General features: G+C 44.1%; 1 protein-coding gene across 14 annotated transcripts in view; it reads right to left on the bottom strand.

Moving 5' to 3' along the window:
- Positions 1–14,920, bottom strand: part of TENM4 (teneurin transmembrane protein 4) — a 645,582-nt gene that overhangs the window by 188,869 nt on the left and 441,793 nt on the right. The window lies entirely within an intron of this gene.

The raw sequence follows: 14,920 nt of genomic DNA, 5'->3' as shown, positions 1-14,920 counted from the left end.
AGATTGGGACCATGTTGCAATGACCTGGTTGAAGCTGGGAGCTGAAAAGTTGGGTAGAGATATAATTCCACAGGGGAAAGAATTGGGACTCAATCCAAATCAAACGCCAACTGATTTCTTTGAGGTGAAGCTTTCTCTGAATGGAGAACGCTGCGTAAAAACAATCCGCAAAGGAGGCCGGCATCCAATGGCACAGGAACTTTTTCTCCTTTTGTTTCTCTTTCCACTGTACGCAGGAAGAGTGAAAGAGAACAGAGCGGGTCTTATGCCTTGATGCAACGCCAGTGTTCTCCTAAACAGGTCAAGGGCTGCATTGAGTAGGTTGGAAAAGCGAGGCAGAAACATCTAAGGGATTTGCTTGATGCTAGAATGCACTGTTTGCTTGTCTATGTGCATCACGAAAAGTCAAAACAGTGGAAGAATCAACTCCGCAGAGAAGGAAGCACCTAAATTCCAAGGAATGTGGTGGCTCCATTTTTAAAAAACAGTAATAACAGAGCAGTGCACTGGCATGGTATATAGAACAGGGCATGTTTATATGATTAGCCATCGCCTCCTGAAAGCAAAGAGGAAAGCCAAAAGAGCTTCCTGTATCCTTTCTCTCTCCTCCCCAACATAAACATTTCATATTTAATCACAATCCAAATTTCCCTTTGGGCTTTCTGCAGTTCTCAGATTCGCTGTTCCCCACTCTCAAAATGGCATTTCCCGATTAAGGGGGCACATGTACCCACCCCATCCCACAAAAGTGCACGGCACATCCTCCAGGAACGTGTCCGGTGGTATTAGCATCAAGTCCACTCAACGTAATTAAGAGCAGAAAAACGGAAAGGGAACGGCTCCCCAACATTGCCGTTTTGTTTATAAAACCATGCCAGAATTTGTCAAGCGTTCCAGGAGGCAGCTTAGCGCTGAGCACAGGGAAGAAGGTCAAAGCTGCAAACATGTCGCACAAAGCGGAATCCGAGGTTCCTGAACTCTCCTAACAAAGAAAAACAAGCTTGGAACTGGGCGAGTACTTTTAGCTGCCAGTCTCTAATAACAAATTCCCAAATCTTTCAATGGATCAGATACCATGCCCAAGCCATGGTTTGTCCAACTCATCATTTAGAATCAATGAAAACAAGCACTGTAACTATGGTTTGTCGATTTAGATAATATGCCAAACTATAGGTAGGAACTAGCTGTGGTTTACAAACTCACATCAAAACTCACATCTAATAAAAAAACCCCCCCAAATCTCTCAATGGATCAGATACCATGCCAAGCCATGGTTTGTCCAATTCATCATTTGGAAGCCAGGTAAACCATGGTTAAGAGCTGCTTATCTCCTTCAGTGTGTTCTCTGAGCTCTCAGCTCCAGAATTTGACCTTCCCCATTCTTAATAGAGCCTCCAGCAATGAAAATAAGCACTGTAACTATGGTTTGTCGATTTAGATAATATGCCAAACTATAGGTAGGTACTAGCTGTGGTTTGCAAATTCACATCGAAACCATGGCTTGCTCCAACAATGACTGGTATCAGTTCAGACGTCTCACGCAGCTACAGGAAAGCTTCCTAAGTAGCTACTATTTGGTTTTATTTAAAAATAAATAAATAGGAATAGATCAAAGGCAGTTGTCCCATTTCGAAGCATAAACCAGGTCTAAGTAAGCTGACTATGTACACACCTCTCGTTTTGCCATGTAAATAAGGGGTGTTTGTTCCAAAAACTGCAATTAATCTTTTGGATAGTCCTCGAGGGTTACTATACAGAAGTTTTCAAAACTTATCTCACGCAAAAAGCTTTCAAACTTCTAAGGCAGGCCAGTGCAAGATTTCTCCAAAACACTTATTCCATCACTGAATTGCTTTTACCGTTTGGCAGCTCTTAATGTCTAACCTATATCTTCCTCTGTGTAGCATAAAATAAGTGAAAGAACTGTGGGAGAAAGATTTTTTATAAAAAGAGAGAGAGAAAGAGAGACAGAGAGAAAATATGTACTTCGAAGCACTAAGAGCTCTTAAAAGCAAAATGGAAGTATTAGGAAGAGAGGATTCAGGGTTCCGGAAAGTTCAGTCTGGACCATTCAGGGACGTTTCCTCAGCCGCCGGTTTACTCAGCAAGATGGAAAGAAAGGGGCTCAAAGCACAAACACCTTCTTAACAATATTTCTCATCTCATGCAACATTCAATGCATTTTCAGCCACATTGAAGGCTTCCCACCCACTCAAAGAGCGCCGGTTAAAAAGAGCCATTTCCTACAGCACTTAACACCTCTGAATGCACACACTTTTGTTGTGTTTTAGCTACACCACTCACAGTTAATTGAAAGTGTTTTATTATTTCGTTTTCTCTTAAAGCTCCTTTTCGGCAGCTGACACACCAAGGGTATTAAAAGTAGAAGTTAAGCACGGTTCAAACTGTATTTATATTTATGTGGAGTGCTGCAACTGCAAACTCATGAGGAGGGGGGGAGAGAGATGCTGCGTGGCTGCGAATATCATTGCAATGTACACAACCCACCATATTAAGTCCTTTATGGGGTTGAGTTAATAAGTTGTGCCTCTGGTTACTGCTGATGAAACGCCATTGCTGGTCATCTTTCCCCTTAGTAATTAAGTTCTTGCATTTCATTTTGAGGCCAGGCTCATTAGCTTTTAATGATACCAGATTCTCACACAGTCACTTGTTGTACTTTAAGGTCCCTTGCTCTCTGGCTCTCTTAGCCTCTTTCGCTTCCCTATGGCTACCTCCCGTTCTATTGAAATTTGGGAAAAGGATTCAGTTTTTCAGACAAATCTGGTATTTTGGCCGATATCAATTCTGCATGTTCATTCACTCAGAAGTCCACTCAGTCCTATAATTGGTTTAATCTACTGTTTAGTTTTTAAATAAATGAACATGGAAATTTGTATTCAAATAGGTATTTGATCACAAAATATACATTTCAAAGCCTAGGTAAAAAAAAGCTAAGGGACCCCTGGACAGTTAGGTCCAGTCAAAGGTGACTCTGGAGTTGCGGCGCTCATCTCGCTTTCAGGCTGAGGGAGCTGGCGTTTGTCCACAGACAGCTTTCTGGGTCATGTGGCCAGCAGGACTAAACCGCTTCTGGCACAACGGGACACCATGACGGAAGCCAGAGCGCACGAAACGCCGTTTACCTTTCTGCCGCAGTGGTACCTATTTATCTACTTGCACTGGCATGCTTTCAAACGGCTAGGTTGGCAGGAGCTGGCACAGAGCAATGGGTGCTCACCCGTTGCGGGGATTCAAACTGCTGACCTTCTGATTAGCAAGCCTAAGAGGCTCAGTGGTTTAGACCACAGCGCCACCCACGCCCCCTATTTCAAAGTCTAGGGTAGGGTTGTATGTGGTAATGCCATTTTCTCTCTGTTTCTCCATAGAAACATAGAATTGGAAGGCACCCCCCATTTCTATGCAATGCAGGAATCAGAGCTAAATAATCTTTGACAAGTGGCCTTCTGACCTCTGCTTAAAAACCTGCAAGGAAGGAGAGTCCACCACGTTTTGAGGGAGCCAATTCCATGGTTGGACAGCTCTAACCATCAGAAAGCTCTTCCAGATGTTTAGCCAGGATCTCCTTTCTTATAATCTGAATCCCTTGTTTTGGGTCCTAGCCTCCAGAGCAAGTTTTCTCCTTCTTCCATGGGAAGACAGCCTTGCCGACCAAGGTCCGTATAGTTAAAGCTATGGTTTTCACAGTAGTGATGTATGGAAGTGAGAGCTGGACCCTAAAGAAGGCTGATCGCCAAAGAATTGATGTTTTGGAATTATGGTGCTGGAGGAGACTCTTGAGAGTCCCATGGACTGCAAGAAGATCAAACCTATCCATTCTTAAGGAAATCAGCCCTGAGTGCTCACTGGAAGGACAGATCGTGAAGCTGAGGCTCCAATACTTTGGCCACCTCATGAGAAGAGAAGACTCCCTGGAAAAGACCCTGATGTTGGGAAAGATGGAGGGCACAAGGAGAAGGGGACGACAGAGGACGAGATGGTGGGACAGTGTTCTTGAAGCTACGAACATGAGTTTGACCAAACTGTGGGAGGCAGTGGAAGACAGGAGTGCCTGGTGTGCTCTGGTCCATGGGGTCATGAAGAGTCGGACATGACTAAAGGACTAAACAACAACAACAACAAAATCGTATCACCTCTGTGATTCATATTGCTAAGCAGCACATTGTTCCAGGTTTTTATGTCACCGAACGACATATTGTTCTAGGAGTGCAGTGCCACAAAAAAAAGAAGACGGGAATAAAGGGTGCGGGATCTTTGCACCCATAGCTGTCAACTTTCAGATTTGAGAATAAGGGACCAGCAGCCTCACCTGTCCTGGGGATAGTCTATGGGATATCTAACAATCTGGGATAGCAGCGGGAAGCAGCGGGAAAGGGCACTGGAATAAGGGAATTTCCAGCAAAAAAATGAAAGGTTGACAGGTATGATTGCACCCCAAAAGCAACACATTATGCCCAGATGAAAATTGGCCGGCGTGGACCCACATTTTAATAGCATCCTAACAGGTTTGTTGTTTTTTCACTGCTACCTGCTGCTATCAATTTGTGCAGGTTCAAAATGGGGCTTAAGGTAAGGTTACCAGACGTCCCCGTTTCCCGGGGAGAGTCCCCAGATTTACAAATCTGTCGTCTGACAGAATCCATCTATTTAGTAGGAAGTTGAAAAGTGTCCCCGGATTCACTGACAAGTATCTGGTAACCTTAGCTTAAGAGACTAAGCAGCCCTCTGTATTGTCAACAGTGACTTATGAAAGAATTGAAGAAAGCAGGCAGAAAGAAGGGAGTGGAAGGGAACCCGAAGGAAAGGAATGAAGAGGCTTTCGTGTGTGTGTGTGTGTGTGTGTGTGTGTGGTGATGAGGGAAGAGAAAGGTGGCCAACAAAATGGACTCCTCTCAGGACAGGTTGATGGAGTGAGGGAGTTAGCCGAGACAAGCCACTGATTTTGATAGATCACTGAGAGAAGTAAAGACCAAGACATGCTTAGTGAGGCGTAAGAGGCTTCTTTTCGGGGTGGGGTGGAAGGGGAAGGAGAAATCTACAGAAGTCAGCAGGAAAATATAACAGAAGAAGGGGTGGGGTGCGGGGCAAAAGAAAGAGAGAGAAAGAGAAGCAAAAAAACAACAACAACAACCAACAAACCTCACACGTTGCTGGCCTTTTATTAGCTTGTTGACTTGCTAGAGCTGGGCAAAGGAAATGCAATAAATAACCAAAGTGATCAATTACAGCGTTTTAAATTAAGGCCTGAGTAAAAGCCCAGAGGCTGGAGACAGTAATTGATTTCTAAGTTGGTGTTGAAAGAGGGATTCAGGAAAAAAGTCTCCCTGATGGTGCCACTCCTTGTTTAATATTCGGAGGGGGGGCGGCAGCAAAGTCCTCCAGGCCAATATTTTAGTCTTCAATCCTGAGCCACTGATCTTTAATTGAGGCAAATCTTCCAGTGAATGCAATTTTCTTAAATAAGGTCTCTCTCTCTCTGTGTGTGTCTCTTTCTCTGTGTCTGTAACCAACATCTTATTTTTTTTTTTTAATCCCTTATACTTTACAGAGCCCGTTGGCTGGAGGAGGGCAGCACTCCTTCACAAGTTAGAGCATCAGCACCAGCCAGCAAAACAGGTAGGTTGCTACAGGTAAGTTTACCTGCTTTTATTTTTTTTGCTGGTCGATAAGGGGAATAATGTCCAGAAGGGGCATTTGCCTTGCACCGTCTGTTCACCATCTGTTCTGTCAGAGTGGTTACAGAGTGCTGGACCTGGGAGACCTGGGTTCGAATCCCCATTCAGCCATGAAACTCACTGGGTGACCCAGAGTGGCTGGGGCAACCAAGCCGGATAAACAGGGCATTACTACTACTGTCATCATCATCATCATCATCATCATCAGAATCCATGCATCACCTCTGTTCTAGCCTTTCTTGATAATGAAGATGCTCAGGCCTTGATCATTTTTTGTTGCCTCTTGAACTTCCACCAGATCTATGGTGTCCTGTTCAAGATGTCTAACGTGTCAGCCAGCTCAGAAAAGTAGGCTGAAAGTCTTACATGAATAACACAGGTACTTTCCTCGGCCTGTACTAAAAAAGCACCAGCAAGCCAGGAACCTGAAAGATGCGGCATTATCACCACATGCTAGGATTTGCCCATCTTACTGTACCAGAACGGTTCACCGCAGGCCCCGTTGGCGCCAGTAAATTTTGTATTATGCATCCTACAAGGGCCTTTCCTAGTAAAATAATATTTTTCCATCTAGATCCTTTTACGACGGGAACCATATTACTTCCTAATCTATATTGCGGCATGTTTCTCCACGATCAAAGTCAATTACCACTCGGTCCCAGCACACCTCTAAATGGAGTTTTAATTTGTGTATATTAAAGAGGAATCTTCCCACCGGGGTATTCGCTGTAATTAGAGAAACCAGGGCAAGCAGGTTTTTACAGAGAGCCTCCCACCTTGCGTTGTAATTGATAAAGGATAGGGCTGGTCTGTTATGGTCAGTATAACTTTATGCAAACCACCTCATTAACCAACCTCTTATTAGGGGAGGGCACTTAATTGATGAAGCATGGTTCCGATGCTTAATTCAGCCACCTCCAGCTCATTCCCCAGCTGCCCCCAATATATCTACCAGAACACATTCGGTGAGTCCACCTCATCCCATTTATCAAGGTGATATATTTATTACATTTATGCCCTGCTCTTCCTACAGGAAACTCACGAGTGCAGGCGTCCCACCCCTTACTAACACATGACCGACTTGCGTGCAACCGTGTATATGTACGGCACCTGGAAGTAACAAAGTAATTTAATTGGAAATGGCGGGGGAGAGCTGGAGAGTCGTTGGGGCTCACGAGGAAGCCCTCCCCAGAGCCCGAAGAGGATGTCAGTGAGGGCAGAGGAAGCCTCAAATAGGCCAGAAGCACAGCGGGGCTTTGTTTCGGCTGCTTAGCTTCCCCGGCTAACAGCTGACACTCAGGGTAGCGCAGCAGCAAGTACCACTTTCCTGCACATCCAGCCTCTAGCCGGCTCAGAGCTTCAACTCCAGATATTTGGGTCTGGACTGGGGAGAGACTGGGAGAGTGAGCGAGCTGGAGAGCAGGAAGAAATGGGAGTTTGGAGGGTTTTTAGACGGTGCTCCCCTCTATGCGATTTCAGTTATGTGCAGGGCCCCCCGGAACGCAACCCTGCATAAATGGGGAGATACCTGTAGCTCACATGAAACTACCCATCTCTTGTCCAAGTCCAGCTTAGTTTGAATCACAAAACAGCATCATGGACTCTCAAACCATCCCTTCTTATGGCTGAATTATAATTAGGACTGAGCTGAAAACACCCCACCATTTCTCATGGACATTTTTGATAGCGCTGACCATTTGGTATTCTGCATTTGCTCATTTGCGAAATCGGTCTCTCTCATCCTCACTTCCGACTGCCCTCACTGATATGACCACACGGTCAAATCTGACCGGTTGCGATATTAACTACAGTTTTTCTGGTTGTATCATAACGTCTGGCTTAGCGACCTCCATTTCATTCATTACAAACACAACTAACGTCACGCGACTCACTCAGAACGAGGTAGAAGCAGCAGCAGAAAATATTAGCACTGCATGGGGTTTTCATTTTAAACATGGGGTTTCCATTTTAAACATGTGGAAGAGACTTGAGGGCCTTGGATATAAGGTTACCAGGTTAATGTGCTAGATTAATAGGTTAAAAAGGACTGACAAAGCCCGGGACCAGGAGGAAGGGACGCTGGATGAAGATTGGATTGTTTTTCTCTTTTTTTATATATATAATTAAGATTGTTCTATAAAATTAATGAATGTTAGAAAAATGTTGAAATGAAATTACTTGGCTCTTGTAAAAATGGCTAAAGAATTAGGTAAGAATGTTATGGTTAGGAGAAGTTGGTAAAAATAAGATTTAAGTTTTAAACTTTAAGGTTTCTATATGATAAGATGAAAATAGATTAAGGTAATGTAATGACAGAATATTATGAATTAAGGAAAGGATTTGCTGCGATTATTATTAATCAGGATACAAGAAAAGGGAGGAGGAGGAGGTCAAAGAAAGAAGGTATTGAAAGTGGGGAATCTGAGAATGATGGTTTTCTTTTTTCTTTTTCTTTTTCTGTCTTGTTCTTTCTTTGTGTGTGTGAAATTTTTTCTTTTTAAAAAACACCTTTTTCCCAATAAATATCATTTAAAAAAATAATAATAAATAAACATGGGCCCTTTGTACCATTTAAGTCGGGGGGGGGGAATTCTACTCCACTAAATCAGCACTTTCGTTTTTAAAATTAAGGGAAGAGGACATTGCCAGGAGAAGGAAAAAGGCAAAGCAAATGAGAATCATCAGCATAATATTAAAACTAGTGGAAGAGAGCAAAAGAAGAAAAAGTCTTGAGGCATAATAGAGACTTAAAAAAAAAGTATTACGGTACAAGCTTTGGTAGAATAACATCCATTTCATCAGATGGATGATGTTCTACTTGCAGGCATGTATTCACAGAGAGGAGACTGTAAGCAGTGAGGGAAGAGAAAAATGTGATGCTCAAAGGACGGAGAGATAATTCAATTAGACCTTGAATGTATGCAAAACAAGCACAGTGACCCTTCAGAACAGCAGTGATAGGTGATAACACAAGCATACATTCGGGCTCTAATGGAGTTGTCACTGCCTGCACCTTTCTCATTTCATTTCCCCCTGACCTACTGATTTTGCAACCTTGGCATTTTCAATTAAGGATTGGATACTTCACGTATTTGACAATGTGGACGCTATGTTAGGTACAAAGCTTATACCCTAACAAATTTGTTGACTGCTGTGGCTCTGGCCTTCTGGGAGCCGGAGGAAGGGAAGGGTTAACTGAGAGGTTATTGATGAATGCCGCAAAATCGGAAGAAACTGGGCAGATTTGGGTTGAAACTGGAGGCCGAAAGGAGTGGGATTGGGAGAAGCCATGGATGTATTCAGAGAAGACTCGTCATAATCAATGGACCCAGGTTAGGCACGGCCATTCATTTCAATGGCTCTACTCTGAGTAGCACTAACACGGCACACAACTCTATGAGTTCAAGTGGCAGAATTGTGGGTGGAGCTTGGTTTGAGGGCAAAGGAAGAAGGTGGAGAATTAAGAGTGGAAATCCTGAGGAATCGGGAAGAACACTGTAGCAAATGAGAGGGAATCGGTAGGGTCTAGAAAGCCAAGGTCCTCCCGGTTGCTGTGAAAACAGGATGCTGGGCTAGACGGGCTTTTGGCCTGATCCAGCAGGGCTCCTCTTATAGAATTGTAGAGTTGGAGGGACCTCAAAGGTCATCTAGTCCAACCCCCTGCACTGCATGAATCTCAGCTAAAGCATCCATGGCAGATGGCCATCCAACCTCTGCTTAAAAACCACCAATGAAGGAGAGTCCAAAACCTCCTGAGGGAGTCCGTTCCACTGTTGAATGGTTCTTAGTGTCAGAAAGTTCTTCCTGATGTTTAGTCGGAATCTCCTTTCTTGTAACTTGGCAGTCCTACACTCCAGAGAAGGAGAAAACAAGCTTGCTCCACAACCCTTGAGATATTTGGCTATACCTATCGTATCTCCTCTCAGTCTCTTCTTTTCCAGGCTAAACATACTCAGCTGCTTCAACCATTCCTCATCAGGTTTGGTTTCCAGATCCTTGACCATCTTATAACGATAAATATAATTTTATTATATTACTCCCGCCTATCTGGCTGGGTATGGCTGGCTATGGTTTTCCCAGTAGTGATGTGTGGAAGTGAGAGCTGGACCATAGAGAAGGCTGATCGCCGAAGAATTGATGCTTTTGAATTATGGTGCTGGAGGAGACTCTTGAGAGTCCCATGGGCTGCAAGAAGATCAAACCTATCCATTCCTAAGGAAATCAGCCCTGAGCGCTCACTGGAAGGACAGATCCTGAAGCTGAGGCTCCAAGACTTTGGCCACCTCATGAGAAGAGAAGACTCCCTGGAAAAGACCCTGATGTTGGGAAAGATGGAGGGCACAAGGAGAAGGGGACAAGAGAGGACAAGATGGTTGGACAGTGTTCTCGAAGCTACCAGCATGAGTTTGACCAAACTGCGGGAGGCTGTGGAAGACAGGAGTGCCTGACATGCTCTGGTCCATGGAGTCACGAAGAGTCAGACACGACTAAACAACTAAACAACAAATCGTATCTCCTCTCAGTCTCTTCTTTTCCAGGCTAAACATACCCAGCTCCTTCAACCATTCCTCATCAGGCTTGGTTTCCAGATCCTTGACCATCTTATAACGATAAATATAATTTTATTATATTACTCCCGCCCATCTGGCTGGGTTGCCCCAGCCACATTCTTGGTTGCCCTCCTATGCACACATTCCAGCTTGTCAACACCTTTCTTAAAACTGTGGCGTCCACAACTGGACACAGGACTCTGGGTATTCACAGAGTGTGATTTCAGAGGCATCTCCACAAAAGCAGGACTTGACCCGAGAAAAGGAGAGTTGAAGTGGGGGCTAGCTAGACACGGCAACCCTTTTCAGCCGTGGGACCCACAGCGGCTAAGCAAAGTGGGCCAAGAAAGGCCCACAGCTGGCGCGAGATGAAAATCAAAGCGGGGAGAATTGAGAGAGAAGAATGCCGACCACAGAAATGACTGGCAGGGAGCCAGGTCTGAAGGGTAACAACAGGAGCTGGGGAAAGAATTCGTCGTGGAAGTAAATTTACCACAAAGGAAAGGAGGAAGGGTGTGGAGGAGACTAGTTGTGCACAGTGGGGGAAACGTGCATTCCTCTTCTGTCCTTAAGAGTGGAATTTTCAGAGCTACAACTAAGGCTGAACGAAACTTCTCGGGATTAAAACAGCCTGAGGATGTGCGTGTGTGGAACTGAGGCAGATAGATGCTCCCAAGATGGGGACTGCTTCATTCAAGCTAAGAAGGTGTGAGCGAGACCAATTTAGATTTTTATTTGTACAGAGAAAGCTTATTCCAACCTGCTTGTCCTCTTCCTCCAAACTTCGGTCATAAAAACCCTCTATTAAAAAAATGAAGAACAGCGTGAAGACGACAGCGGGGAGGGGGAGAAGGGACCGAAAGGAAGAGAGGCGCTTTTTTCTTCTGCAAAAACAAGGCCTGGCAAATTGTTACAAATGGACCCAAGTCTGGGAGGGCTGATTAAGCAGCTGACACTGTGGAATTAATGACCGTCTCCCCTCCAGAGAACAGGAGCAAAAATCCAGCACAGGGAGTCGGGAGGAGAATAAATCTGAGGGAATGGGACAGATCAGCGTTAAAAGTCCTATCAATAATGAAATTTAACACAGCCCGGCAGCTGGCTCAGACAAGCCTCAAATGAAGGCAGCAGAGAAAGCGGTGGCTCGTTCGCACTGGGGTTGCCCCATAGCAGAATCCAATTTCCGACCCCCCACCCTCCGACCCCCAAATACCACCGTGGCAAGTTCAACCACACATATTATCACAGGGCAAAGATCCCTGAGTTACAAGACAAATCTGTACCATGGGCTAGCTAACGTACGTTATCTCCAGGTAACAATCTCCGTCTCGCTCGATCCAACTTGCAATTTGTTTAAGTATGTTAAGAGCGGGTGAGTGAGAGGTTGGAGTGAGCCAAATCACCGATCAAGGGCTTTTGATCTGACTTTTGGGATCAGTGATCATAAAAAAACCAAACATAAATGGAGGAGTCGATGTTTTTCTCCATTTCCCAGTTGCTGCTTGTTCACTTTGGTTGTTATTTGTTTGCTTTTAAAAAATAAATAAATGTTGGTTTGTTAACAACAACAGCAATGCTCAGAGATAACAAAAAGCAAGAAAATAACCAACATTGTAAGTTGTGAAGTATCATAGCCTGGAAGGACAAAAGTAGAAAGATACAGAATTGCTCCAAAGGGATAATAAAATATTAACTCATACAAAAATTCACTGTACAAATAATATGGACTGGTGAAAAACAAATGTATTCTCCACCATTGTTGAGAATCAAGGTACCATACAGGTTTAAATGAGCCAGATATTTGCATGTACGTGTGGCACTGAGTGTAAGAAATAAAATCATGCTTTTTAATAAAGAACAACAGTAATGCGAGCTCTGTATCAAGTTTATGGGATAGCTGTTCAAGACGGGCAGTTTGCCTTTAAAAATAAAACAATTTAATAAAACAATTCAGTAAAAAAATTTTAAATAATAAAATAACACAATATTCACTTTCGAAAAATGCTTTTTTCCTTAAAAAAAAAAGGCTACTAAACACCAACGAGCCATTCCTACCCTTAGCGCTGAGCAAATAAACTCTTAACTTGTGAGCTACAGCAGCCTGTTGCTTGCTATTACAAGTAAGAACACTTCACGTATGGCAAGTGTGTTCTCATGCAATAAATCCATTCTTGTGACAGAACCGCGAGAAAAACACGTTATTGGGTGGGAAAAGAACCAGATACCGACTTGAGTGTCAGAAGACTACGTTGAATTTCAACAGCGTCTCCGTCTCCAGGCATGTCTTTGTAATGGAAACAGGAGATTGAAAAGAAGATGGCCAAGTTTAATTCAACAACGCGGCCCACCCTCACGCGCTGTCTCAGACAACTCAATCTGAGGGCCATTATTATGACTGGATTGCCCCACACAAAATGCGTGGTATTTGAAAACAGTGAAAGCAGCCATTATGGGAGAAGTTTCTCCCTCCCTCTCGTTCATCCCTCTCCCTCTGTGTCTGCATTTAGCTGCAATTAAAATACACTATTTCATGGTAATTAGTGCGAAATAAAGACCGGGACTTGAGGAGACCTCCTTTCAGAAGTTATTAAGATCTGTAGCACCACCACCCCTTCCTGGCCATGATTCCATTTTCAGTACAGTGGTACCTCAGGTTACATACGCTTCAGGTTACATACGCTTCAGGTTACACACTCTGCTAACTCAGAAATAGCGCTTCAGAACTTTGCTTCAGGATAAGAACAGAAATCGGGCTCCAGCGGCGCAGCAGCAGCAGGAGGCCCCATTAGCTAAAGTGGTGCTTCACGTTAAGAACAGTTTCAGTTTAAGAACGGACCCCCGGAACGAATTAAGTACTTAACCTGAGGCACCACTGCACTTGTGGGCAAAGGCTGAAGAAAGTTGAGGAATGAAGGATAAGTCTGAACATCTGCACTACGCTTGTTAAAAGACCATGGCAGCCATGCCCTCCCCCCCAATCATCAGTGTCAGTAGGGACTTTTACAACTAGGGATTTATAATGACTCTTAAAACAAATCCCTCGTGACAAGTGGATTTAAGACTGGGGCAGAGCGTTCAGAGCCAAACCGAAGCAGAAACAACCAGCTCCATCATATCCACACAGCCCACAAGGAGAAACGGACAGAAAAGCTCAAGATACACGTTGATCTACCCACACGTAGTTGTTATCTCTGAGAAACGTAGAAAATAACAGGATATATTTATCCGAAAGTCTTCAAACTCACACGAACCTTTAAAAAGTTAGCTGATGAAGATGAATACATCGAAACAGGGCCCTGTCCTGGTTTCTGATCCATAACTGACTTCTGACTTCTGCTCAGTGATCGAAATTAAGACTTTCACGTTGAATCTGACTATGGACCAACATGAACTTATCTCTACTCATAATCTCTTATCTCTAATTCTGTAACGAATTATTGTGTTATACATATCTTTACGAGTTTGAGTTTGTTATCTCTGTTACAGTTTGTAATCTCTATTTGAGTTTGTATACCTTGTCTACTTTTGAATGGATTAGTTTTTGTTACAATTGACTACAGTGGTACCTCGGGTTAAGAACTTAATTCGTTCTGGAGGTCTGTCTTAACCTGAAACTGTTCTTAACCTGAAGCACCACTTTAGCTAATGGGGCCTCCCGCTGGTGCCACACTGCTGCCGCTGCGCAATTTCTGTTCTCTGTTCTCTTTGTTGTTGTTGTTGTTGTTGTTGTTGTTGTTGTTGTTGTTGTTGTTGTTATTATTATTATTATTATTATTATTATTTGCAGATGATGTCCTCCAGATGTTGCCAAGCTACATCTCCCATCAGCCCCAGCCTGCTCAGGGAGTTGTAGCTCCAACAACTGCAGGGTATCAGGCGGGCAATGCCAACATGTGGAACGAAGCGTATTATGCAGCTAAAGAGAAGGCATGGGCACGGGATGGGCAATCTTTGGTTCACAGGGTAGGATTCTGGTCTGTGGTGCTCTCAGCCCATCTTGAACTGCCTGCGGCTGACTCTTCCAGCCGGCCATTGCGGTTGCGCAGCAAGCAAGCAGCTAGATAGCACTCGACCTACAGAGCTTCCCGGCTGAAGCTCTGCAGTGCCTGACACATATAATCCAAAGTGGAAACGTGAATGTGCAAAGCTGCTCGGAGCAGAACTTGACCTGATCCCTCGAGACGGCATAGGAAAGAAATCTTTTTAAAAAGCAAATGAAAAGAAAGGCTGCTTTGCCCTTTGGCTCTCCCGCGTGCCATTTCCGTATCATAAGGTTGTTGAGTTTGGGGTTGGTTTGTTTTCAAAGTTAAAACCTGCGCTGCTCCTTGCTTGGGGCTGCTTGCTGAACTGGAAGATCACTCTTAACATTTTTTAAACAATTATTTCATGGCACAGAAAGAGGCTCGTTCCCAGCAGCTCCTATAGGACCGTATATCTCCCTTACTCCGCGACTTCTAAATGTCAGGCTAGAGGTCTTGCTTAGATTTGGAGCAGAAAAAGGACCAATTCATTATAGCCTTTTTCCAGGTTAGCTCTCCACTCCAGTTTGGGGGTGTGGGTGGAAGGAATCGATCTCGAGAAGGAAGGCTCTAAAGCAAGTTCTTGTATCTTCAACGCCATTACTTTCAGAGCTGCCGTTAAATCATTTTAGCCTCCGCAGTCCCAAGGCTACAA

This window comes from Podarcis filfolensis, assembly GCF_964270895.1.
Source record: "Podarcis filfolensis genome assembly, chromosome: 4".
NCBI classification, from domain to species: Eukaryota; Metazoa; Chordata; class Lepidosauria; order Squamata; family Lacertidae; genus Podarcis; species Podarcis filfolensis.
The sequence above is the reverse complement of the archived record's forward strand: the minus strand, read 5'-3'. Positions and strand labels throughout refer to the sequence as shown.